The 26,189-nt window shown below is 37.0% G+C and overlaps 1 protein-coding gene across 3 annotated transcripts in view; it reads left to right on the top strand.

The window, feature by feature from the left end:
* The window catches only part of LOC131681359 (uncharacterized), an 833,365-nt gene that overhangs the window by 159,824 nt on the left and 647,352 nt on the right, over positions 1-26,189 (top strand). For all 3 annotated transcript variants that reach the window (XM_058962114.1, XM_058962115.1, XM_058962116.1), the window contains exon 2: positions 5,955-7,326. The gene's annotated coding sequence lies outside the window, so the exon portion shown is untranslated. The remainder of the gene's footprint in view (positions 1-5,954; positions 7,327-26,189) is intronic.

Here is a 26,189-nt window from a genome sequence, read left to right as displayed (position 1 = left end):
TTTCTGCATCCTCGAAACTTTTTGAGATAATTGTGAATGCTGCCATGTTAGATTGTGCAAAGAATTACATCTCGTTTGATCAGCATGGATTTATGCCAGGAAGATCAGTTGCAACAAACTTGCTGAGTTTCACGTCCAAGTACATCACGGGCATGGAGGCCAAAGCACAGATGGATGTCATATATACAGATCTAAAAGCAGCGTTCGACAAAATTGATCACAGGATACTTCTTTGCAAGTTATCTCGACTGGGAATGTCTTCTCAACTCATGGCCTGGTTGGAATCGTATCTTTCTGGAAGAGTTTTACAAGTAAAATTGGATGATAGCATATCATTGCAGCTCACAAATAAATCAGGTGTTCCGCAAGGCAGTAACTTAGGACCCTTGCTATTCGCAATATTTTTTAACGATATCGCATTGCTTTTGGGAGCTGGTTGTAAATTAGTTTATGCAGACGATTTGAAACTGTACCTCCTAGTTCGCACGTTAGAGGATTGTTGGCGCTTACAAGGTCTGCTGCAACTGTTTGTTGATTGGTGCTGCAAGAATAAGCTTGTCATTAACGTGGCCAAATGCCAAGTGATAACGTTTCATCGAATTCCACGGCCCGTTATGTTCGATTACAGCATTAGTGGCATCGTTTTGACGAGAGTCGATCAGGTATGCGATTTGGGAGTGCAGTTGGATGCAAAGCTGATGTTCGATTCACAACGCTCGTTGATCATCTCAAAAGCTTCGCGTCAACTGGGTTTTATCTTCAAAATTGCTAAAGAATTCAAGGATCCGCTTTGCATGAAAGCTCTGTACTGTTTACTCGTTCGCCCGATTCTTGAAAACGCCTCAGTGATCTGGTTTCCACATCAAGTTTCGTGGTGCATTAGAATCGAACGAGTGCAGAATCGCTTCGTTCGCATGGCACTAAGAAGCCACCATAACCGGATAGGTGTCAATTGCTGGGACTTGAAACATTACAAAAAAATTCAACAGGTGGTATTTATCGCAAAACTAATCAACGGGGAGATTGACGCTCCAGAGATACTTGCGGAAGTAGATTTTCGTATACCAAATCGATCACTGCGAAACGGAACTCTACTTCAACACAGATTCCATAGAACCGTATTTGGATACAACGAACCGATTGCTGAATGTATTCGCGCATTTACCGCCGTGGAGGAGCTCTTCGAATTTGGTGAGCCGTCCAGCCACTTTGCCGACAAAATTAGACGATCTGCTGTGCTTTGATATTACTTTTAATGTGAAGATTTGTGTGCTAGGACTTAAAATGAATTGTAGTTATAATTATTGTATGTGTTTGTGATTTTAAAAGATGGTGGTTTTTGCGCCCGTCTAAGAATGGTATGAAAGGTGTCCAACTCAGATGGGCTTTTTCCCATCCTGACTGTCCATGTAGACTCTAAAGTCCGATGGACATAATAAATAAATAAATAAATAAATAAATAAATAAATAAATGAATAAATAAATAAATAAATAAATAAATAAATAAATAAATAAATAAATAAATAAATAAATAAATAAATAAATAAATAAATAAATAAATAAATAAATAAATAAATAGATAAATAAATAAATAAATAAATAAATAAATAAATCCAATGTGTAGTGGTGAGAAATAAGCCGGGACATTACACGTATGAAATCCTGACCCACATCCATCCCCCTGAACCAAGGCCTCGTTGATACCTTCAGGATAATCGGATGTAACCATTAGACTGCCCAGAAAAATAATGAATTTTTGAAAACTCAATCGGCCCACCCCTGAGTCGATTCCTAGTCCCACAAGAAGTATTTGTTCCAAATTTGAAGCGAATCGGACAAATCTAGCTACCGGACCAACGTGCCTGGATTTTGTACGAGATTTTTCGACAATTTAAATGGAGAAAACCCACTAACTCGCCTTTTTGCCGCTAGGTGGCACTGTATGCATCGTATTATCACTGTAAGTGAAAATAAGAAAGATAATTTAATTGTCTACAACTCTGTCGAAGACTGCTAGTCAATCCGGCTTTGTTAAAAGAAGTTATTAAACTTTTAACGAAGTGATGTCTGAGTCAGTTTTCTATGGGGCCTAGCAGTGCATGGTAGTGTATCAGTACTCGATTCTCACGAATTAAACATTTTTGTGAAATAACCGAATCACTCCTAACTTTTTTCGTAGAATACTTATTGAGCTAGAATAGTCTACCTAATCATTCCCCTTTTGAAATGAGTTTTACTCTAAACTTATAAAGTAGTGATTTGTTATACTTTTTGAGTATATTGTTTGATTTTCGAGTACAAAATATAAAAAAACAAAATTTTACTTTACCTTATTTTGAAGAAGCATCGTAAAGTGTCAATTTTCTATACACCTAATAAATCGTAGATTGTTCATTTTTCTTTAGAGTCGAATGTGCCAAATTTGTATTTAAGAGCTTACTTATTTTAAAAACATGTTTGGCTTTCTCATATAGAAAGGCTATGCAATTGCTCCACAAACCGACTTTCTAATGGAGGCCCGGAGGGCCGAGTGTCATGTACCATTCGACTCAGTTCATCGAGATCGGAAAATGTCCGTGTGTGTATGTGCGGATATATTAACAAAATGTGCACATCGTTTTCTCGGAAATGGCTGAACCGATTTTCACAAACTTAGTCGTGAATGGAAGGTACAGGGCTCCCATCAGCTGCCATTGAATTTCATGTAATTCCAATTTCCGGTTCAGGAGTTACGAGTTGAGGAATACAGTTACATAGAAAATCTTGTTATAAATTGTCCACATCGGTTTCTCGGAATTTTCTGAACCGATTATCACAAACTTAGTCTTAAATGAAAGGTACAACGTTGCCATCGGCTGCTATTGAATTTTGTGTGGATTGGACTCCTAGTTCCTGAATTACAGGATGATGAGTACGATCACGCAGAAAATCCCGATTTCAATGGATACTGCAATTATTGTGTAAAGGTGATTTTTTTTTCAAAAATGGGACCTCAACTGCTTGGATTTGTACTTCTATGTCACTAACAGTCATTCAAAGACTCTTTGGCCACATTGACCACTATCGACGGATCCGGAAGCCCAGGCTGAAGTATCCAAGAATAATAATTACATCGGTTTCTCGAAGATGGCTCGACCGATTAAACCAAACTTAAATAAAAGCTTTTACTACCCCGTAAACTGCTATTAAATTTAATTCTGATCCGACTTATGGTTCTGGTGTTGCGGGTTGTGGTATGCGGTCACATAGAAAATTCCGATTCAAAAAGATACCTCGATGAAGGCAAAAAGGTAAAAATTTCGCTAAAATGAATATATCTTTGTGTCAAACAACTTGCATTAGCCGTTCTAGATCACTGGCGGCCAATCGAAGTCTCGTCAACCGCATTGACCATCATAGACAGTTCCGGAAGTGCCACGGAAGAATCGCCACCTATAAAAATTAACAAACTCACATCAGTTTATCGGGGATGGTTGGGACGATCTTCACAACTTAGTGCCAAATGAAAGGTATATATTGGCCATACATGTCTATAAAATTTCGTACGGTTCGGTTATATGGTTCCGGAAATATAGACCGAACCTTCCGGTCACATATGAAATTCCCACATAAGCCGGAACAATTTTTTTTTTCTTAAGGGGACTACATGAAGTTTCCGAATTCGAAGAATCGTACTTTCGATGCCAAATATCTACAAAATTCATGAAACGACTAGATTTTATGTTATGTCGAAAAAATTTTTGGCTGCTATTGAATTTTATGTCGTTTTGAATCCGTTTCTGGAGTTACGGCTTTAACCCACAAAAAGACAAGGGATCTCAGAGGCCCGGCTAGTTACTGTTCTCTAGTTTCAATGAACTTGTAATTTGTATTACAAATGATCGAATGTTTTCGGGGCTTCGATTCTTTCACTGATAAAACGACAAAAAAGAGGCTTACGATTTCGTAGGGTCTTAGGAGTGATGCTTCTTGAAGTAACAACTATAAGAGTGCTGACTTAAACTGATACTACTATAACAGTCTAAATCACTAATGACACCCCGAAGTCGCTTTGACATTGGCCACACACCTAGAAAAAAATCGTGTAAATTTACGTCTCCTGACCCTGGCATATACGAGCATCAAAAATGACTTACTTTTAAGTTTCATTTTAATTTTATATGTATTTCGTAAATCACATAATTTTACTCCACATATAGCGTTTGTTCTGAATGGCAGTAAATGTAATTTTATCTCAATGCGCATGTAATGTATATGTTTCATGTAAAATTAAACGGAGCACGGTTATATTTCGTTATTTCGTGAATTACGGTTTATTAAATTCTGTCATGCTTGCAATTACGTTATCGATAAAATTCATATTTTTTCGGTGTGCACCTACGACGGTTTCTGAGTTCATAGAAGTAGGAACTGAAATTTAAAAATCGAATTTATATTTTTGATGCCAAATGTCTTTAAAATGCATGAAACGTCGAAATTTGATGCAATCTCGAAAATAAAATTGACAAAGACTGACTTTTTTGTATTTTGGCAAATTTTTGCCTTTGCTTTTCTCATATAAAAGGTTATGCAATCACTTTGAAAATCGTCAACCTAATTTTCTTTCGACTGACATAGGATTTATGGATTTTACAGAAGCGTAGCTAGGGAAGTAAGGAGGACAACAGGTCTGGCGAGCGTGTGTAGGTGCAAAGTGTATTAACCCTAGAACGTTGCACTGGGGCACAAATGTACCCCACGCCTTCTTTGGAGCCATGTGAAAACGAGAATTCGGCATTTACCGACCTGGGACCCTCACCATAATTCAATTTAGAGTTCCTAGTAAGAGTAGAAGATGGTGGTATAGCCAGTTTGCTTATAGCCTTTGTGGAAGCAGGTGTCAAAGTTGGCGTGGGGTACATTTGTACCCCAGTGTACGGTTGCCGTTAGTGTTTCGTCAGATTTCGTGCTGTCAGTGGAAATGTGATTCGTGACAATACCGGTTTCAATACAGGTTGTTTTACTACGTAAATATCATTTAGTATTATATGATCGTTTTTAATCATTCATTTAATTTATTTAATTTAATTTTGAAGCGGAACAAAAAATCGTTCTCATTTTTACTGATTTTTATTGTTTTATTGTTTATTTTTTATAGTTTTTCAAAGCAATGGCTCGCAAGTATAATATGCGCATAATAACTACTGTAATAGAAACGTTGCGTGTTACTAATGTATTACTGGTCAGAAATATTTTTTTATTTCAATTTCCACCCCATTTCGTGGAAACACGATTTTTAAACTTTCACTCTTCAAAATGATTGCACTTTTTACAAAATATTAAAATTCCATTTTTTACCGTTTCAAGACCATTCTTTGAACTTTTAGAATCATTTGACTTTTTTCAAATCGGTTCAAAATTCGCAAAATTATAGTAATTTTTGTGAAAAAAAAGTCAAAACCGCGATTTTTTCACTTTTCATTTCGTTCAAACCAATTTATGTATCATTGATTCAATAAATTCCTTACTTTCACTTACACAGCTGTTTTTGCAATTAAAAAACGAAGAAAATGATGTATTGTACATTTCTTTTGTTTGAATTTTTACCTGCGAAAATTGCGATCAAACTCGTGGGGTACATTTATACCCTAGTGCAACGTTCTAGAGTGGGTAACGCAAGTGCAACGTTCTAGGGTTAAGAATGTAATAGACATTTCCACAATTATATTGAACATAATCGGTCATGGAGTCATAGTTTGAAGAAACGAGAAAGGCACAATTGCACCGTTAGGTGGATTACAACAGGTTTTTTTTGTTGCAACGCTTAAAAAATTCACTTATGATTAGTCTTCGGCAGAAAAAGAAATTCTCTCCATTCCTGTATTAATTTCGAATAATTTCTGCCCGTTTGAATATGCTAATACTTGTTTGCCAAACATCACACTACAATCCATATTTTCTCTTTCTCTTCACAGGCTGCAGCATCCCGAAAACCCAGTGGTGCTAGTGATTACCACAACATATACGACCCAACACACTATCCATCGAACAACCGAATCGGAATTGCTGGAATTATGCAAATTAAATGATTGTTACAGCTTTTTGATCAACCTAGTTGTTACGTTGTGATACAAACAGCAGAACAGGGTAGCAAATAAAACAATAATAATGGTAAAATAAAACACAAACCGAAAAAATCTCCGATCGTTGTGGTATGTATTGCTGTTGCGTCCTGTTTCCGTCGCCATCGTCGTAGTCGTCGTTGCCGCCCATGCTGCCACTATTACCAGGAGGTGGACAAAAAAAAAGTGTCAACCGTAGCGCACTGGACCGATTTTATAACCAATCCAGCTGAGCACTACTTGCTGGATCAGCTTGCTTTTTTGTTGTTGTTTAATGCGGTAGGAAGGATCCTGGGAAATGTACCGCCCAACCATATAGGCCGAATGTGTGCCATGGTTCAAGTGTTTTGTGGCTGCCCAACAGTTTGTTTCGAAATTAATTCCGGACCCGGTACCCGGGTGGGTGAGTGCTCGTGATAGGGTAGAATGATAAAGTGTGTTTAAAAAAAAGATAAAAGAAGCATTAATTTTTAAGCTGCCAAGGGGAGTCAGGCGGAGTGGTAGTTAAACTTACCGTTATCAGCCAGCGCGGGAATTAAAAGCGAAACCAACGGAGTGTGCTTGTGAAAGTGAAATAAAAATAATTGAAATTTATGCCGTTGTTAATGGTGAAAATATGCCACTAGTGTTGGCGAAAAAAAAGTAATGAAATAAAGCAAATGTATGTCCTTTGAACCGTTGTTACGCTCCTCATCGCATCCAGTAGTAGCGGTTACTTTGTAGTGTGCGAAAATGTTCAACGCCAGGAAGAAAGAAATGAAAAGGTCACAATAAAATTGTAACTTCAAAGGCAAAATTAAGTGGAAGCAACACGCAATTGATGATCTGTGGAATAATGTAAACGAAGCGAAAAAAACCGTGCAATTTTGAAGCCAACAGAATCAAGTGTCTCGTAAATCTGGCCCGGTTGACGGAATAATCGTTCTCAAGGGAATACTAGTATACTCATCTAAACATCCTAACTCAGGCAGTTGGCATTTCAATCGTAAGCAACGTGCCGCGAGGTGATTGTAATCAAGTTGGGCTGACCCTGGGCGTTCCACGGGTGGGCAGTATACGAAAGTACCACTGAAACCTGTCCTCCCCCGTTTGATTTCGAGGAACGGACAGGCGGCACCAGCAGACCAACTGTCAGATAGAGTAGCAGTCACAGCGGCAGTACCAACAGCCGCCGCCGCCGCCGGGGAAAGTCCGTAAACAAAGAAGGTGCCGTAAAAGAGAACAGGTGAGATCATTTATTTCACTCTGATTGTCTGTTTCTGCGATAACGGTGCGGTACCATTCACGGCACAGCCTGGTGGGCGATTTTCTCCCGCTCCAGTGGGGCAGGCAATGATACCGAACTGGGATCTGTCTTGGCGATGTGTACGGAGCTGCTTGTAGTGAAAGGTCGCCGAATACTGAATTGGAATTATTCGAAGGGGAGGAGGCTCTAGAGGAGATAAAATATTTGTTCGGAGAGGCAAGATGAAGTTAGGTTGCATAATTTAGTTTTATCGTGAAAATGGATTGCGAGAAAATTCAAATTCTAAACATGTTTTTTTGCAAACGCCTAATATAGCTTAGTATTATTGTCCGTCATTTGCTTTCTTTTGCGTAAGAGTTTTCTGTGAAATTATTAGCTTCCTCGGTAAATTTTTTGGAACCCTAAATAGATGAATTTGAGAAGAAAATGGCCACTGCATTTTGTAATTTATTATTTATGTGAGGAATATTAAAATCTGTAATGAATCCATTCCTTGAATATTTTTACATTTATTAGAAAAGAAATGTATAGAATTCGCTCAAACGCGCTTCGTCTTATATACCAATCGACTGAGCTCGACGATTTGGGACAATGTCTGTGTATGTGTGTATGTAACGGACAAACTCTCATTCGTGTTTCTCAGCAATGGCTGAACCGATCTTATCCAAACCAATTTTAAATGAAAGGCCTATCACCCAGACAGAATGCTATTAAATGGTTTTTGATTCTGATGTTTAGTTTTCAAGATATGTTTGAAGGTACGAAAATCGCGTTTTTTGAAGTTTTTTGAAATTTGCTGCCGAAATTGACGACGCAACTGTACAGTTTATATATTTTATTATATATTATATATTTTATTAGAAAGCTTATACGAATACCTTTCGAACAAACTATAAATTGTTGGAATCGGACAATTATCAAAAGAGATATTTAACATTAAATGCGGACGAAAGATTTTTATCATTTCCCATAGCCAGAAGTAAGACCAAATTAGACCAAATTAGCGCCAAAACGGATAATTTTAGGTCAATAGTATCTTCGGAGAATTTAAAGCATACAATATGCCCTTTCATTTGGTATTGTGATTTTACTGATTAATCCCCCTAAGAGTGAGATATTTTTATAAATTTTCTTGGAAGTGGTTGTATTGAAATAATGCCTTCAGCAAATTTGTAGCTCTTACTTTTGCGAATAACTTTACTGAAGACATCAAACACATATTTCGAATACTTTAAAAGTTATGGTTTGTTGTTTGTTGATTACCCTTAGTCGCCTATTTATTGTTCAATATAGTAATAATCCATTTAAATGAGCCAAATATTATTTCGATAAAACGAATTTCGTATTTCATTTTTCTATCTACAATCGCTAGAACAATTCCAAGTTGTCTAGATGGCACTTATCGGTGCAAAAAAATTCATTTGCGCGAACCTTCTGACTTATAACCATCGGATCGATCTGAAACATATCTCGGAAAATGAAAAGCGAAATGAATAACTCCAAGCAGTGGTGTAGCCAAGAGGATGCTTTGGGGTTTAGCAACACACCCTCCTTCCTCACCACTTAAAAATAATTGGATCGAAATTAAAAATTTATTGATGCTGACTGATTTAATTTAATATTACAATGATAATTATCCAATCAGTACATTGATAACCTATTGTTTGAAATATCATGAGGATCTTTGAAAAATGGTGGGAATGCGATCCTGATCTGTAACTAATCTATTGGCCTTGATCTCACAGTTGTAACATCAATATCAATATCAAATACTTGCCTAAAAACATTCCAATAGAAACTCATTCCAGAGTTCTGAAATCAATCATAATCATAATCATAATTTCCTATCATATTGAGTTCAGTTTTGAAACGGTGTACTATAGTATGGATTAAAGTCTTTTTGTAATAAGAAGCGAAACTGGAATTGCTTTAATGTCTAGGAAACTTGGAACTGCTCACCGAAAAATTGCATAACTTCCAGCATTCGCTGATTTTTTTTATTTTGGGAATGCTTCGAATTGAGACGAAAACGTTATAATTAATAACGAGAAAACCACCTTCCAAAAGTAGATGAATTTATGAAAAATGGCGTTTTTCGATCCGCCAATTTTGCAGGTTTAGTATCTTCGATGAATTTTACAAACGTTAAACAGCTAAATTTTACAGTTAAATTTTACAAACGTTAAATTTGTCTGGACATGCCGTAGACTCAGGTGATTCGTATTTCTAATGCCAAAAGATCCTGACTCCTGCGGTAGCAGACAAAGGGTTATGTTGCCGGTAAACTCTAAGCCTGCTCATATGACCTTTTCCACGCTTTTCTAAAAAACTCTTCCTTCAACCCCTTGCTCTCCCTTGAGTACTATGGCTCTAAATATTGAAAAATATACTTCATTATTCAAACCTTGCTAATTGAATATCGTTAAAAACATAAAAAAAATAAACAGCACATCATTTGATAAAATAATTTTGGCGTTATATCCTCCTAAAAGTATTTATGGCGAATTTACTCTTCAAACAAATTTAGTTCCAGACTTAATGTCTTCAGTAAAATTTTGGGGAGTGCTATTACAAACCACTTTGTTGAAGACATGAAGGCTCCATATCTTGAACACATGGAGCCTTCATGTCTTCATTGTATGTATTAACATATGTTAGACTATTTCTGTTTAATTTTAAATTAAATTATTAATATTTCACTGTTTGTGATAAATCTCTTCTATTGTTTATAAACAATAAAATTTACATTTTATCCAAAGCTTGAGTTTGTGAAGCTCACAATAGAAAGTTATTTTTAAAAAAAAACTAGATTAAGGAACACTTCGTAAATATCATTTTATAACTCGATATACTCCATTTACGTAGTATTCATGCCTACAATAAAGTTGTTTTAAATGAAAGTCTGAACAAATTCGCTAAATACAGGAACTCTGTTACAATTATTTGAAAAGAATCCATAATTTTAAAACTTCAAAGATGGCGGTTTCGCAATTGTGCCATTTGAACAGTAAGTTAGATTTTCACCAAATCCCTACAAAAACGAATTTTTGACTACGCCGCTAACTCGAAGTAAGTAGAAACAAAGTCGTTCTGCACTCGTCAACAAGAAACGTCTTTGAATACTGCCTATCTATTATAATACATTGAAGACCCGATTTGATCAGCCCCCAATTTACCAGCCTCATATGAAAATATGTTTGATGGGCTCTAGCAGACAAACAAGACTGAATTTGAGTAAATCCTTTCTTGACCATGTTTTCCTTATCTTAGTGATGCAAATATGCAAAAATAAAAAAAATAGATTCTTGCGCTTGAAGACTATATTAAATAATCAGAAATATTTATTAGACTACATCAAGCGAAGGGACAAATATGTTAACAGCTTCAGTTTATTATGAAGAAAAAAATGTCGCGATTTAGTCAATGTCTCCATTTTGTCAGCGTAAAATACACCACGGAGATGATAAAAACGGGTTTTTCCTGTATTTATTATTCACAGTAATAGGTACATCCCATTTTCTGAGGATAATTTCTTTCAATTGTATCGAACTACACCAATTTTTAGGTAGTTTTCAAGGGGTTATTTTATCGACTTCTTCCAATATTCGACAAACTTATTCCCATTCGTGCGATAGTTTATGTTAAAAGGATATCCTAAATTAATTGGTACACTTAAAGGTTTATATGTTGTAGATAGAAAAAATTCATAAATTTTCAGCTTTTCCTACACAATATTAAAAATGCATCCTAGACAACTGTTCCTAATCAGATTAAGTAAATTATAAAGTATTTGAAAATGTTTAATAGAAGTGACGGAAGGTTATCGAAAAGTTTCGTGAAAAACAAAATTCCATTAATAATAATGATTTTCTCTAACGGGTTTCAAGAGTTTTTATTTGTTTTTTGACATAAGGATTAGGGATAATAATTTAGATCAAAGATACTACTGGGAAGTCATTTTTAGAAAAAGTTGATATCGAAGTAAAGTTTGAACTATGCACGCATGCACCTCAGAGGTAGCGAGATATCAAGAGCTGAAATTTCAGTGCTTAGTTCTCAGCCGCGTTGGGAATTTGAGTAAACGCTATTGTGTATGATCTTCAAATCCATTCGAAAATTTGCTTTTCGAATTTTTTGACTCAGCACATATATGTTGTGCTGAGTCAAAAAATACGAATCCCCTTTAGGAAAATTCAGTTTTCCCTACACAACGCATTGATTGAAGAATTTATATATGTTATTGACGGAGCATTAGCAATAATTCGTTTGCATTTCTATTTTATGGGCCATTTTTCCGCTTTTCCATTAAATTGATTTAACCTTTGAGATTTCTTGCACTGATATTGTCCTATGCTAATTTGAGCGATTCTCTGAGTCCTGCCACTATCCCATGTAGTATGTGTTATCAAAAACATCGCAAAGCATCAAGTTCTAAATGTTCTCAATCGATATAATACCCGAAAAAAGCGATAAGAGTTATAAAAACCGATTTAATCAGTTTTTAAATTTAAATTAAATTTAAAAACTTAAATTTAGCAGTGAGATGATACATTTCTTACACATTTCACTATTTGATTAGTTTGCAGAGCTCACGAGAAGTAGGCACCCAATTAGAGGTGGGATGAAAAGTTTCTAGTCTTGCACGAATAAAATCTCGAATAAATTATACAAATCAACAAAACGTCCGAAAAAAAAGTAAAGCAAAAAATGAAATACTGGGTTTTTAAATTCATAAAATGAATAGAAAAATTAATGTAAATCAAAATTATAAAATACACGAATCAAATTAGATTAGGTTATCAAATAAAAATTAAGATTATATTTAGAAATAGTTATAAGATTAATAGAATAAATTGACTCACACTAACAAATTGAATGAAATAAAACAAATGACTGAACATGAAATGCATAAAATTAAAGATATGAATAAAATGAATCAAATGAATCAAATGAATGAAATGAATCAAATGAATCAAATGAATCAAATTAATCAAATGAATCAAATGAATCAAATTAATCAAATGAATCAAATGAATCAAATGAATAAAATGAATAAAATGAATAAAATGAATAAAATGAATAAAATGAATAAAATGAATAAAATGAATAAAATGAATCAAATTAATCAAATTAATCAAATTAATCAAATGAATCAAATGAATCAAATGAATCAAATGAATCAAATGAATCAAATGAATCAAATGAATCAAATGAATCAAATGAATCAAATGAATCAAATGAATCAAATGAATCAAATGAATCAAATGAATCAAATGAATCAAATGAATCAAATGAATCAAATGAATCAAATGAATCAAATGAATCAAATGAATCAGATGAATCAGATGAATCAAATGAATCAAATGAATCAAATGAATCAAATGAATCAAATGAATCAAAAAAATCAAAATTAATCAAATTAATCAAATTAATCAAATTAATCAAATGAATTAAATGAATTAAATGAATCAAATTGATTTAATTCATCCAGTGAATACAATGAATCAAATGAATAAAGTAAAAAATAAATGAAATGCATAAATAAAACAAGCGAATCAAATAAACAAAATGAGCTGTAGTGATAAAATGAATAAAAAGAAGAAAATGAGCAGAATAAAATGCATTGATTAAAATGAAAAATTAAACAATGGTAAAAGGTTATAAATTAATATAAATAAATAAATTAATCAAATAAATTATTTGGATGAAATGATTAAAACTGGAAAAGTAGTCAGATTATTAAAATGAAGAAACTGAACAAAATGAATAAACTGGAAAAAATGAATAAAATGCATACAATGAAAATTATATGAATAAAATAAGTCAAATGAATGATATGAGTAAAATGCACAAAAAGAATAAACTGATCAGAGTGAATCCAAAGAATGAAATGAATAAAATAAGTAAAATGAACGCAGATGAACAAAACGAATAAAAAGATGCTGAATGAAATAATTAATTAAAATGAAATGGTAATATATTTTAAGCTAAAACATTTTTGAATAAAGAAAATGAATAAACCGGATTGTACGAATTTGAGAACCATTGCAGAAAGTTTTGAAATGTTTTTGAAAATCCCATCTTCTGAGAAAAGGCTAATTAATATGCAATGGACTTTCTAGGGCTTCCATCTTTTTTTTTGTTTTATTCTTTTTGTTTTCATGCTTCTTCACTTGACGGTTTCGTTTTAACATTATCTGGTGTTTCTACTTTATTGTTGGACCTTAATTAGTTATCAGGAACCTGGAACGTTCAATTTGCTTTATAATTCGAAGTTTACTTTTTGGTCACATATTCCCGAAAAAAGGTGTATGTACAGAATAGAATTTGCCAGTATTTTAACGCGCTATTGAATATAGTAAAGTGAGACAAGGTCACATGTGCTTTCAAGCCCCTTGAACAGAGAACGACAGGGAGAATGCGATTCGTGAATGATACAGGTAGATATTTCAAAGTTTTTATTTGCATTGAAGTAAATAGTGTGAAAAGTCTAGGCTATGTTGATAGCTTAAAAGCCGTGCATTCAGTTGATTGCAATGCAATCTCTTTCCATTCATCCCTATGGCTTTGATATTGTTTCGTTCCGAATTCTCGTGCAGGAAATATGGATAAATAAGTCCTATACAGACCAATACTGTGAAAAAGAAATGATTCAAACTACTCAGTATATCCAGATATGGACGACGATAAGTTAGAAGACACATTGTAGTTGCATCCCCCATCGAGAGTGGGTACTTTAGGATACTTCTTTTCCTGGATCTAATTTGTGGATATTTTTGGTCTTTGATCCGTTATTTTTCATGAAAGTTCGTACCAATACAACGAATGTGCAGCTGATACAACTCATGGTTCATTCGCCTGCGCCACGTTCCGTCTTCCATCTGCACGCCACCATAGATGGTACGCAACACCTTTCGTTCGAAAACTCCAAGGGCGCGTTGGTCCTCCACGAGCATAGTCCAGGTCTCGTGGGCGTAAAGGACCACCGGTCTAATCAGCGTCTTGTAGATAATCACCTTCGTGCGGCGGCGAATTTTGTTCGACCGGAGCGTCCTCTGGAGTCCAAAGTAGGCACGATTTCCCGCCAAGATCCGTCTCTGAATTTCTCTGCATTTATCGTTGTCGTCGGTTACCAGTGAGCCCAAATACATGAATTCGTCGACCATCTCGATTTCGTCACCGTCAATCCGAACTCGGGTGGGAGGTTCACATTGTCGTCTCTAGAACCTCTTCCTCTTCCATGTATTTTGTCTTTGAAACGTTGATGTCAAGTCCAATCCTGCTGGCTTCAGCTTTCAGTCTTTGAGCATATGTTTCATTCAAAATTCAATAGAGATACGAATAGTTTAAATATCGCACGTGGAATGTCTCTTTTGAAAATTTTCATCGCCAAACTTTCATATTACCCAGTTAAGCCAATTATTTTTCTGATATAGCCATGAATTTCCTTAATTATAGTTTAGATACAGGCTTTGAAGACAATTGAATTAAAGTAGAGTTGATGTAGCAGCAAACAAAAATAGTTTTGTTGTCTCAAACCTTCGCAATTACAATTAATCAGGCACTGCATTTATCGCTCATATGAGTAAATGAGTCCGGATAATTTGCTACTGCGACAATAAAAACTCACATTTTCACACGAAAAGTTATTGGCACTCACACAACTTCTCCGGATAAATACAACATGTTATTTCTCCGGATTAAAAAAACCGCCGGAGAATGAGCGAATGAGTTTATCATGGTATCCTTTTTGTGCTCGCTGGCTTGCTGTCGCAATTCCAAAACACGAAAAAACAAGTCTGTCGTACTTCTTTGCTGCTTTCCTTTGAAATTAACTTCATATTTTGACGCTTTCATTTATTTCAACGAAATTAAAATATTATGACCTTCTCCGGTGAGAAGGAAAAAATTAAATAAACTTTATCCGGAAAATTTATTCCCACGCTATTTGTGGAGACGGGAATATTGCGACTCATCTTATCTCGGAAAAGTTGGACATCGGATAAGCCTCTTCTCGCGTGAGTGAGAGAGAATTACATTTATTTATTTATTAACAGATTAAGGCCGAAGTGGCCTGTGCCGTATACAAAAGATTCCTCCATTCCACTCGGTCCATGGCCGCGCGTCGCCAGCCACGCAGTCTGCCAAGGGTCCGCAAATCGTCTTCCACCTGGTCAATCCATCGTGCTCGCTGCGCGCCACGTCTTCTTGTACCGGTCGGATTGCAATTGAGAACCGTTTTCACCGGGCTATTGTCCGACATTCTGGCTACGTGCCCGGCCCACCGTAGTCGTCCGATTTTCGCGGTATGACAGATGGGCGGCTCCCCCAACAGCTGATGCAACTCATGGTTCATTCGCCGTCTCCATGTGCCGTCTTCCATCTGCACTCCACCGTAGATGGTACGCAGCACTTTCCGTTCGAAGACACCAAGTGCGCGTTGGTCCTCCACGAGCATGGTCCAGGTCTCGTGCCCGTAGAGAACTACCGGTCTAATCAGCGTCTTGTAGATGGTCAACTTCGTACGACGGCGAACTCTGTTCGACCGATGTGTCTTGCGGAGGCCAAAGTAAGCACGATTTCCTGCCACGATGCGTCTACGAATCTCTCTGCTGGTATCATTGTCGGCGGTCACCAGTGAGCCCAAGTACACGAACTCTTCAACCACCTCGATTTCGTCGCCACCGATGCAAACTCGAAGCGGGGGGTTCTCATTCTCTTCTCGTGAACCTCGTCCTATCATGTACTTTGTCTTCGATGTGTTGATGGCAAGTCCGACGCGCTTGGCTTCTCTTTTCAGTCTGATGTAGGCTTCCTCCATCTTCTCAAAGTTTCGTGCAATAATATCAACGTCATCGGCGAAGCCAAGTAGCTGAACGGACTTTATGAAAATCGTACCACTCGTATCCCTGCTCTTCTTATTACACCTTCCAGCGCGATGTTGAATAACAGAAACGAGAGACCATCACCTTGCCGTACCCCTCTGCGTAATTCGAAGGGACTCGAGAGCGTCCCTGAGACACGTACTACGCACATCACCCGATCCATCGTCGCCTTCACTAATCGCGTCAGTTTGTCCGGGAATCCGTACTCGTGCATAATCTGCCATAGCTGATCTCGATCGATAGTGTCGTATGCGGCTTTGAAGTCGATGAACAAATGATGTGTGGGCACATTGTACTCGCGGCATTTCTGCAGTACTTGACGAAGAGCGAACACCTGGTCCGTGGTAGATCATTCGCTCATGAAACCCGCCTGGTACTGCCCCACGAACTCTCTTGCAATTGGTGATAGTCGACGGCATAGTATTTGGGAGAGTACCTTGTAGGCGGCGTTGAGCAGGGTGATTGCTCGGTAATTACAGCAATCCAGCTTGTCGCCCTTTTTGTAGATAGGACACACGACACCTTCCATCCACTCCTCCAGTAAAATCTCCTCCTCCCAAATCTTGGTAATCACCCAGTGCAGCGCTTTAGCCAGTGGCTCGCCACCATGTTTTAGTAGCTCGCTTGAGAGAATTACAATGCCTGCAATTAATAAATATTTCAGATTGGAAGAAGATCTTATCACACAACTTAGAAATGGATACAAAAATACCTAGATAGATGCGATAGAAGAGAGACAGAGAGAGATAGGGGGCGTGTGACAAATGGCAAATGAGGGTTAACGCAGTGACATTATTTGTATAGGTATATTATTATGATATATTGATTTCTTACATTCTTATCATAAATAATGTAAGTAGTAATTTTTGCGCCATAACCAGTATAACAAATCTTGAAAAAGAGTTAAATTTTCGCTAAATTTTTGGGCTTCGGACATACAGTTGGTTTCAGTGACGCCACGAGTATAATTATAAGAGAAATCTTTTATCTTACTACTGGGTGAATTACTTGTTGATCTGTGTATTGATATACCATTCAACATTTACCTCATGATTGAACGCAATGCCTAATCCAAGGGATAAATACTAGAACTCGCTGTTTCACTATCAACACTTTTTTTGTCTTTCAAGTGAACTTGTATATTGATTTTTAGGTTCATGTATTATAAAAGTAATTCACAAAATATTCTCAACATCGAATTCCTTGAATCACGTAGATGTGTTTTCATACCCCGATGTTCAAAATCGGTTTAGTTTTACCCCTAAAACACCGGTAAAGCAATACTCTGTATGAAACAATCTCATTTTTAATTAGTGGAAATTGGTAAGCGAGGACTAAAAATACAGAATGTTTAATATCTCCGCCGCTCGTGCATTGCAAAAAACCTCCCGTGTTTTGACAAAATTGCCCATATCTCGAAAAGTAAACAACATATCGAAAATCAAATGTATCAAATGGCAACGTTAGGCCTTTCATTTGAAACTAGTTTCATTAAGATCGGTTCAGCCATTGCTGAGATAATTACATGACATTTTGTACATACATACATACACACACACATACAGACATTGTTTCAATTTGTCGAGCTGAGTCGATTGGTATATGAGACTCGGCCCTCCGGGCCTCGGAAAAGTTTTCAAAGTTTGAGCGAATCCTATACATTTCTTTTGTAAGAAATGTAAAAATGTATCATCACACTGTTTGGTGGATTAAACGCATTTTTGATCACGGATCCACCACATTCGCGTAAAAAATCAAAACGTACGAACGTTTGCAAGGGTGGGTCTGTGAACGATTACGATTATCGACAGTACAGTTATCCTTTCCCGTCTGACTAGAAAATCTTCAAACTGCCTCCCACCGGGAGTTTTCCTTCGTTCGCCACTTTCCACGAGCATCCGGTACACATCGCCAAAGACAATAATCGAACAGTAAGTGATACCTGCTTCCCTTCTCCGCTGGCTGGAGAAAATCGGCACCGTAAGTGACAAGTGACAGGTAAGGAGACACCCTGTGAACAGAAACATAACACTTTCTGTCGAAAGTACACTTATGTGAGTTTGTTTACACTCTATAATGATGCAGCGCTATAAAAATTAAGCTATATTGACTTCAAACCTTCTACGAACAACGAAATGGTTGAGAATGGAGCTTCAAAACATTAGGTAGGTTAGAGAATTACGAAACAAATTTTGAATAGGTATATAAATGCCGGTTTATTAAGCTTCGGGATTGTGATCGATATTATTCAATGACTTTAACGTTGGCAGACTAAATGAGCTTAGATGAAATTTATCGATGTTCAAGCACAACAGCGTGCTCCATAAAACAGACATTAATCAAGATTATTCGATGTATGTATTCTGTATTCACCTGCAGACGGTGGAAAATGATCATCGTGGAAAAATTTATCATTTTCGTTTGCTGCCAGGCGAGAACCGAATACCGCCAAGCCGGTAAAACGCGAAATCTTCAACATTCCATTTCGAATAGCCCGGTTTGCCATTAGCACTCATAAAATTAAGCCATAAAGAAGGACGGACGGCTCTCCGCAAAATGGCATTGCTAGCCAAAAGCAGAGCACGGACCAAGCGAAATAGCTTCCATGCAGAGGGGATCGGTATCCCATCACACCGGTAGCACGTTGAGTTACCGTTTTCAGCAAAACGTGACGGCTACGGTTTATATTTATTTATTTATGTTTTTATCCGAGACCGTATGCACTGTCGGCATCGTCGCCTCACAAGAGAGCCAACACCCTTATCGGAACCGGAACGACTCGGGCTGGTGGGTGGCCTCAGGTGTTATTGATATGCTGCTATGCCGAGACCATTGAGAAAAACTTTATCTAGGTTTTATTGAGCGATGCCATCAAACGTGTCGGTTCCCTTTGGTATGCTCACCAGGTCTTCATCGGGGGAGACCATTGAAGGGGGATGTTTGCTAGAGAATGTGTCACGAACACCATTTCGTAGCTTCGTGTTGTTCTTTTGTTGAGTGGTCAGCAATATCTACAATAAAATTATAATATAAACAGAAAACATGGACGAGGAACCTCCAGACATTAGAACCATTGGTAGTGAATGAAGCATATTAAACGAATTAGTGCTCAAGTTTTTTTTGATAATCAATGTGGTCAACTGTCCAGTCTCGCATTCTATTAGACATCCGAGAATCCTCAACAATACGTTATAAAAAATAAGTGAAACTTCCAGGCACGTAGCCAGAGGGGGGGCTAGGGGGCTAAAGCCCCTTCCGAAATTTTTCAAAAATGAATTTACAAAACCGGCGACTTTTAACAAAATTTGCCTAAAGAATAAAAGAAACTGTTACTATAATTGTTGCTGTAGTAATCTGTCGAGAAGCAAGAAGTGGTGCTCCAGCTAAATACGGTGATTATAAAATTATTGATGATTCGCTTAGGACCGAGTATTGATAATGTGGAACATTTCCTGAACGTGTAAATGGAGGTTGGACTTTCGGAAGCGAGTTCTACCATGTCAGGCATTTAGCGCTCAACAAATTGGCCCAGACGAAACCATTCATTTCGAACAACTTAAAACACATGGTTGAGTGTGACAATGCTATAATTAAGATCATCCTATATATGGACGATGAGAACATCAATGTTCCGCTACAAGATCGGATATCGCTTACTCGCAGATTAATGTCACATTTGGGAGAAATGGAATCCATTCGGAAGGATAATTATTGAGAGCGAGAAGCAAGGAAGAAATCAGATATTCGCAAACATAAAGGCAAAATTGACGAATTGACATAAAGTTTTGCAAAAGTTTCACAGGAAACGGATAATTTGCTGTGATTTGAAAACAGACAACTCTAAAAGTAATCCTCTTTTGAAAATTATATGTAAGTGCGATGTGTTCTCTTCCATGTGTCGGAAGCAAGTGATGCTGAAATTAGTAAGCTCACCTGTGTTTATAGTTTCTAGTTATTTTGGTGGTGTCAATGATATATTTACCTAATTTTATGTAAATTAGAAGCATTCACTAATCAGTGCTAAGTAATTTTCTTTCGATTAGTGAACAAGTTCTGAGCAGTTTCGCTCAGTAGATTAAATTCTGGGTAGTTTTCATTAGTAGATTAAATCATAGAAATATATATTTTACATTGTCCGAAAACCCATGAAATCCGAAATAATACCTTCAAATGTTCAAATATAATATTTACTTAATCTAGGTAATCTTCTCAAGTTCCAACGGTTTTCCAAAATTCTGAGTGTCAATGAGCTAATGATCTTATTCTTGCATTGTAGTGGAATTAGTAGTTTTTTGTACTCACTTTACATTTTGACTTTTACTATAGTTTCAGGGATCTAGGAAAATCAGTCTACGATATTTTTAATTCGAAAGTCCAATGATATAAAAGTATCTAAAAAGAATCTACTTAAATAAATAAATAGATAGTTATTCTCAGTTGCCTGATAATATTGTCGAAGATAATGTTTAACCCATTCTCCACGTGAGTCAAATGAAAAAACATGTGTTTTTCTCAGGATTGTTATAATTACGACATGCTCAGTATCATTTAAACAGAAAATTTCATAAAGTTGAGTTAACGTATACTTCGGATGAAGTCACAGAACTAGTAATAGTAGCCTGATCATGAAAATAGGAGTTGAAGTTCACTTTGTTCGGACATTCTTTGCAACGATAAACTTGGATTTCACACTGATATATTCCTATCCATGGAGACAACCTTGACGTTGGTTTCGTTCTCCTGTTTAGCAAATGCGGGTAAAGTTTCGTTAGGCGGGTTTTTGGATATTTTAGTACTCATTCCAATTTAGCGTCTTCTACACCTTGTAAACGTGTAGTCTAGAATGCGTAGCATTTTTAATCAGCCCTAAATACTTTGATCTCTTGAAGAATCTTGAGAGAAATTTCTAACTTATAAACTAATAATAATCAAATTTAATTCGTCGATGCACTATAGCTTTTCTTGTAACAGACATCATATTTTTAGGGTTTTTTAGTGTCTATTGTCTTAGTTATGGAATTGTTTTCACTAAGAACATTTCATAATTACATTCAGTTTACTGTGACTATCTCGTCATCAGAATTTATACATTTATGCAATAATTTTCAAGCCCCTCCCGAAACAAAATCCTGGCTACAGGCCTGGAAACTTCCGAAACGAAAAAGATTGAAATCGGTCTGCTATGTACTAGGACCCCAAACATATGACCTGAACACGATAATTTTGAGCAATCTTATATAGATCGAAAAGGTCTGTGTCAATACAGTAACGTAATTCAATAAAGGTTCCTCAGACCTTTTCATAAGTCTTTATAGCAATCTTTTTATTATTCTACTAACATATTTAGAAAATTCCTTGCACAGTAACCTGAATACAAAATTCAATTATCTGCCATCATGATTGCTGCTTCGCTATACCCATTGTCGTCCCACCTACCCACCTAGCCCGTACAATTTCTGGGACCGATTTTTTTTTCCAATCCACAACCCAATCTATTTTCCTCCAAATGAGAAATAATAGCATTATGGTGTGCACAAACAGAAATAGAAGTCAATTTCGCGTAGGGTTATAGGTCATCCCAGTGAGGACCCGTTGACCTCTTGATTTTTCCTCCTTCATCGAGTTTTACTGTGTGTGTGTGTGTGTATGTCTGTTTGTAGTTTTGTATGTGTCTGCGAGCTTCGGATCATCGCTCTCACGTGTGCCGTTCGTGTTCTGCATCACGCAGAGGATACGGAATCAACAGCGGAAACTGCGAACGGTAGCAGTGCTTCCAATAATTCAATTATCCTCACTGATGACCGGGTACCGGTGGTCACTCACTAGTTTGCCGGTTGCTGGCGGCGATGATTGAAACCTTTCAGCATTAAATTTACACTCACACGTTGAGCCAGCTGGGGACGATTGAATAATTGAGAGGTTCCGCTAGCGCCACAACCGGTTGAAGAGGAGTATTTTTCACCACCTTCAAATAAACTCTTTTTTTCATTTTCTTTCAAAAGTTTCACATATAATGCAGCTTTGATTCGAATGATCGGGTGTGGTTGGATTCCTGGGGGGGAGGGTAAGTTTCAATGAAAAATTAATTTCACTCGCTAACGTCAATGATCAAGACTCACGCCAGACAGGTTTTAAGTCACGCATCCGGAAATGGTGGACCCCGGAAGTCGCGTGGGGTAACCGAATCGAGTTTATTGAGAAAATAATTGGTAATTGAACACATGCGGGATAAAGTTATGGCTGGCAGGTGTTCTATCAACATTTCCCAGAGGAATGACTTGCTGACAAGTGAAGAGCCCTCATTCGGTGCTCCTGTCAATCGGGCGGGTTTTGGTCTGCAGTGAAATGAGCACGAAACTTCGATAGCAATGGTATTTAATGTTAATTAAATTCTGACGTTGATTGAGAAGTTCATTAGATGTATCAACTGAAGCCTGCATAACGGAGGGAGACAAACACTTTTCCCGAGGGTTAAGGGTAGGATAAAATTTGATTTACTTTTCGGGATGTGTATTCCAATGAAAGACATCAGCTGAAAGTTGCTAGTACAAAGGAAGTTTTTCTGATTTTACGAACCTTTTGTGTAATTATTTTATTTATATTCTGAAGCTTTCTGACTGTTATCGAGTTTTTTTATTCATTTCGTTTATTTAATAGGCACAAATGCGCCAGCTTGGCGATGCCAAATTCTCTTGTTTTAACATTTTGGATATCTTAAAACTAGGAGGTTACAATGTTGAAAAGAAAAAAAATTATAAAGGAGAAAAAAAATTTCAGCTATCTTAAGACTAGAAATAAGATTCTATATAAAAGAGAGGGGCTTTTATGGCAAGGATTTTTTTATAAAAAATTTTAAAACAAGGGATTCAGTTTGATATACAAGAGCGGGAGTAATAGTAGCAGATTGGTCTTTCGTATATGTCACCATTTAATGCGCCCACTTTTGCTAATGAGTCGGCCTTTTCATTGCCCGGGATAGAGCAATGAGAGGGGATCCAAACAAAGGTAATTTGATAAGATTTTTCAGATAACGTACACAAGTACTCCCGTATCTTCCCCAGGAAATATGGGAATTGCTTTTTGGGCTTCATCGCACGAAGAGCCTCGATAGAGCTGAGGCTGTCCGAAATGATGAAGTAGTGATCTGTGTGCAGAGTGTCGTTGATCCTAAGGGTGTACTGAATAGCAGCTAACTCTGCGGCGTAAACTGTAGCGGGATCATTGAGCTTGAATGAAGCGGTGATAGTATTATTGAAGATACCGAAGCCGGTGAACCCATCGAGATTTGATCCGTCAGTATAGAACATTTTGTCATAGTCGACTTCTCGGAATTTATCATAAAATATATTGGGGATCACTTGCGGGCGTATATGATCCGGGATTCCACGAATCTCTTCCTTCATGGATATGTCGAAGAACACAGTAGAGTAAGAAGTATTTAGGAAACGGCACGGTTGGGATTGCACGAAGAAGGAATGATGCTCTGTGCCAAGTAGTCGAAGTACAAGGACATAAATGGGGCTTGAGAATTAAGCTCGACGAACCACTCGAAGTTTTCAATCACCAACGGGTTCAAAATGTCACATCGGATGAGCAATCGATATGAGAGTTTCCAAAGTCTATTATTAGCGGGAGAACGCCCGCCAGCACTTCGAGACTAATCGTATGGGTCGAGTGCATGCAACCCAAGGCAATACGCAAGCAACGATACTGGATTCTCTCCAGTTTGATGAAGTGAATGTTCGCAGCGGAGCGGAAACAGAAACACCCGTACTCCATCACGGATAATATCGTTGTTTAGTACAACCTGATATGATTTCCTGTGTGGGCACCCCACCATGTTCCAGTTATTGTCCGGAGAAAATTGATCCTTTGTTGGCATTTCTGTTTCAGATACCTAATGTGACATCCCCAGGTATCTTTCGAGTCGAACCAGACCCCAAGATATTTAAATGTGAAGACCTGATTGATCGTTACACCCATGAGTAGAAGCTGGAGTTGCGCCGGCTCACGCTTCCTAGAAAAGACGACCAGCTCAGTTTTCTCCGTGGAGAATTCGATAACCAGTTGAAGAGCCCAAGCAGACAAATTGTCCAAAGTATCTTGTAATGGTCCTTGCAAATCGGTAGCTTTGGGCTCTGCAACAGAGACCACCCCGTCGCACAGTGGTCCCAAAGAGCAAAAAAGGGTTTTTTTAGATTGCGTCAAAACGGTTGACTTTAGCAATATGGTGTTTTTGAGAAAGTTTCTTGGAGTAGAACTCCCCTTCTTTCTGTCTTATCGGATTGATGATTAATCCCCATAAAAGTGAGTTACGAAATTTATTTTCTTCAATAATTCAGATAGACAAATACTTACTTCAGCAAAGTTGTAGAGAAACTCGTTACAAATATTTTACCTGAAGACTTTAACTCTCTATCTTTTAAGGTTTTTGAGAAATGGGACATTATTTGTAAAAGGCCCCTTGAAAACAGTTTTTTCATCATAAGTTTTCTTCTAGATTTTTTCCATTATATAAATGTTCTAGAGCATTGTTTGGACTATTAAACTGCATTACTTTGCCGAAGACGGAAACTTGCTATCGCTAGTATGTGTGGAGATATTCACATTTTTTGATTGAAAATAGCTCTTTTTCTAATGCCGATAACTTTTAAACGGGCAAAAACGGGCAAACCACTTTGTAATCAAATTAAAGTGCAAGAAAAGCACAACAAATGCTGGAAAAATCAAATCTCCCCAAGGTGGCCCGCTATTGAAATACTTGAGCTGAAATTTGTCTCATTCCGTCATCAAATGCAATTGATTACTCGCCGTTTGGTTGCACTTGCGCCATTGTTATAAAGTAGGCGCAAGGGAATTGCCAGTTTCCGGTGTCAGGCGTATGCATTGAGGTTTTGAACAACTGTAACTTTTGACCCAAGCAAACAGAAGTTCGGATAATACTTAAAAAGCATACTTTAAAATTCACAAAAAGTTCTTAGCGAACTTTCAAGCTGCTAAAGCTTTAATAGAACTGCTTAACCCGCTATTAGAACATAAAACGTATTGCAAAATTACTTAAAACGAGAAGCTTATGTAGTTTCTTTATATCAACTTTTGGTTGCTTGGGTATTTACTCAAGACGTGCTTACAAAGGTAAGAAAGGATAATTATTACGACTTTAACCCTTTATTTCAGAACTAACAGTAGGGGGTGGGCGTAGCGTAGTTGGTAAATCGATTGCCTTGTATGCAGCGCACCTGGGTTCGACTCCCGACCCCGCACATAGGGTTAGAAATTTTTCATAAGAGATTTTTCTAACCCGAAGAGGCGAATGACCTTAAGGTTAAAACCTCTATAATCGAAATTTAAAAAAATCTAACAGTAATATATGGTGATGTATTTAATGCCGGAACAGCTTTAGTATGGACAAACTTAGGCTCTAGTATTTCCATAGAGGGCCGCCTTGGGGAGATCTGATTTTTCCAGCATTTGTTGTGCTTTTCTTGCACTTTAATTTGATTACAAAGTGGTTTGGCCGTTTTTGCCCGTTTAAAAGTTATCGGCATTGGAAAAGAGCTATTTTCAATAAAAAAAAATGTGAATATCTCCACACATACCAGCGATAGCAAGTTTCCGTCTTCGGCAAAGTAATGCAGTTTAATAGTCCAAACAATGTTCTAGAACATTTATATAATGGAAAAAATCTAGAAGAAAACTTATGAGGAAAAAACTGTTTTTAAGGGGCCTTTCACAAATAATGTCCCATATCTCAAAAACCTTAAAAGATAAAGAGTTGAAGTCTTCGGGTAAAATGTTTGTAACGAGTTTCTCTACTACTTTTCTGAAGTAAGTATTTGTCTATCTGAATTATTGAAGAAAATAAATTTCGTAACTCACTTTTAGGGGGATTAATCATCAAGCCGATAAGACAGAAAGAAGGGGAGTTCTACTCCAAGAAACTTTCTCAAAGACACC

The sequence above is a fragment of the Topomyia yanbarensis genome, chromosome 2, assembly GCF_030247195.1.
Source record: "Topomyia yanbarensis strain Yona2022 chromosome 2, ASM3024719v1, whole genome shotgun sequence".
NCBI lineage: Eukaryota > Metazoa > Arthropoda > Insecta > Diptera > Culicidae > Topomyia > Topomyia yanbarensis.
The sequence above is the reverse complement of the archived record's forward strand: the minus strand, read 5'-3'. Positions and strand labels throughout refer to the sequence as shown.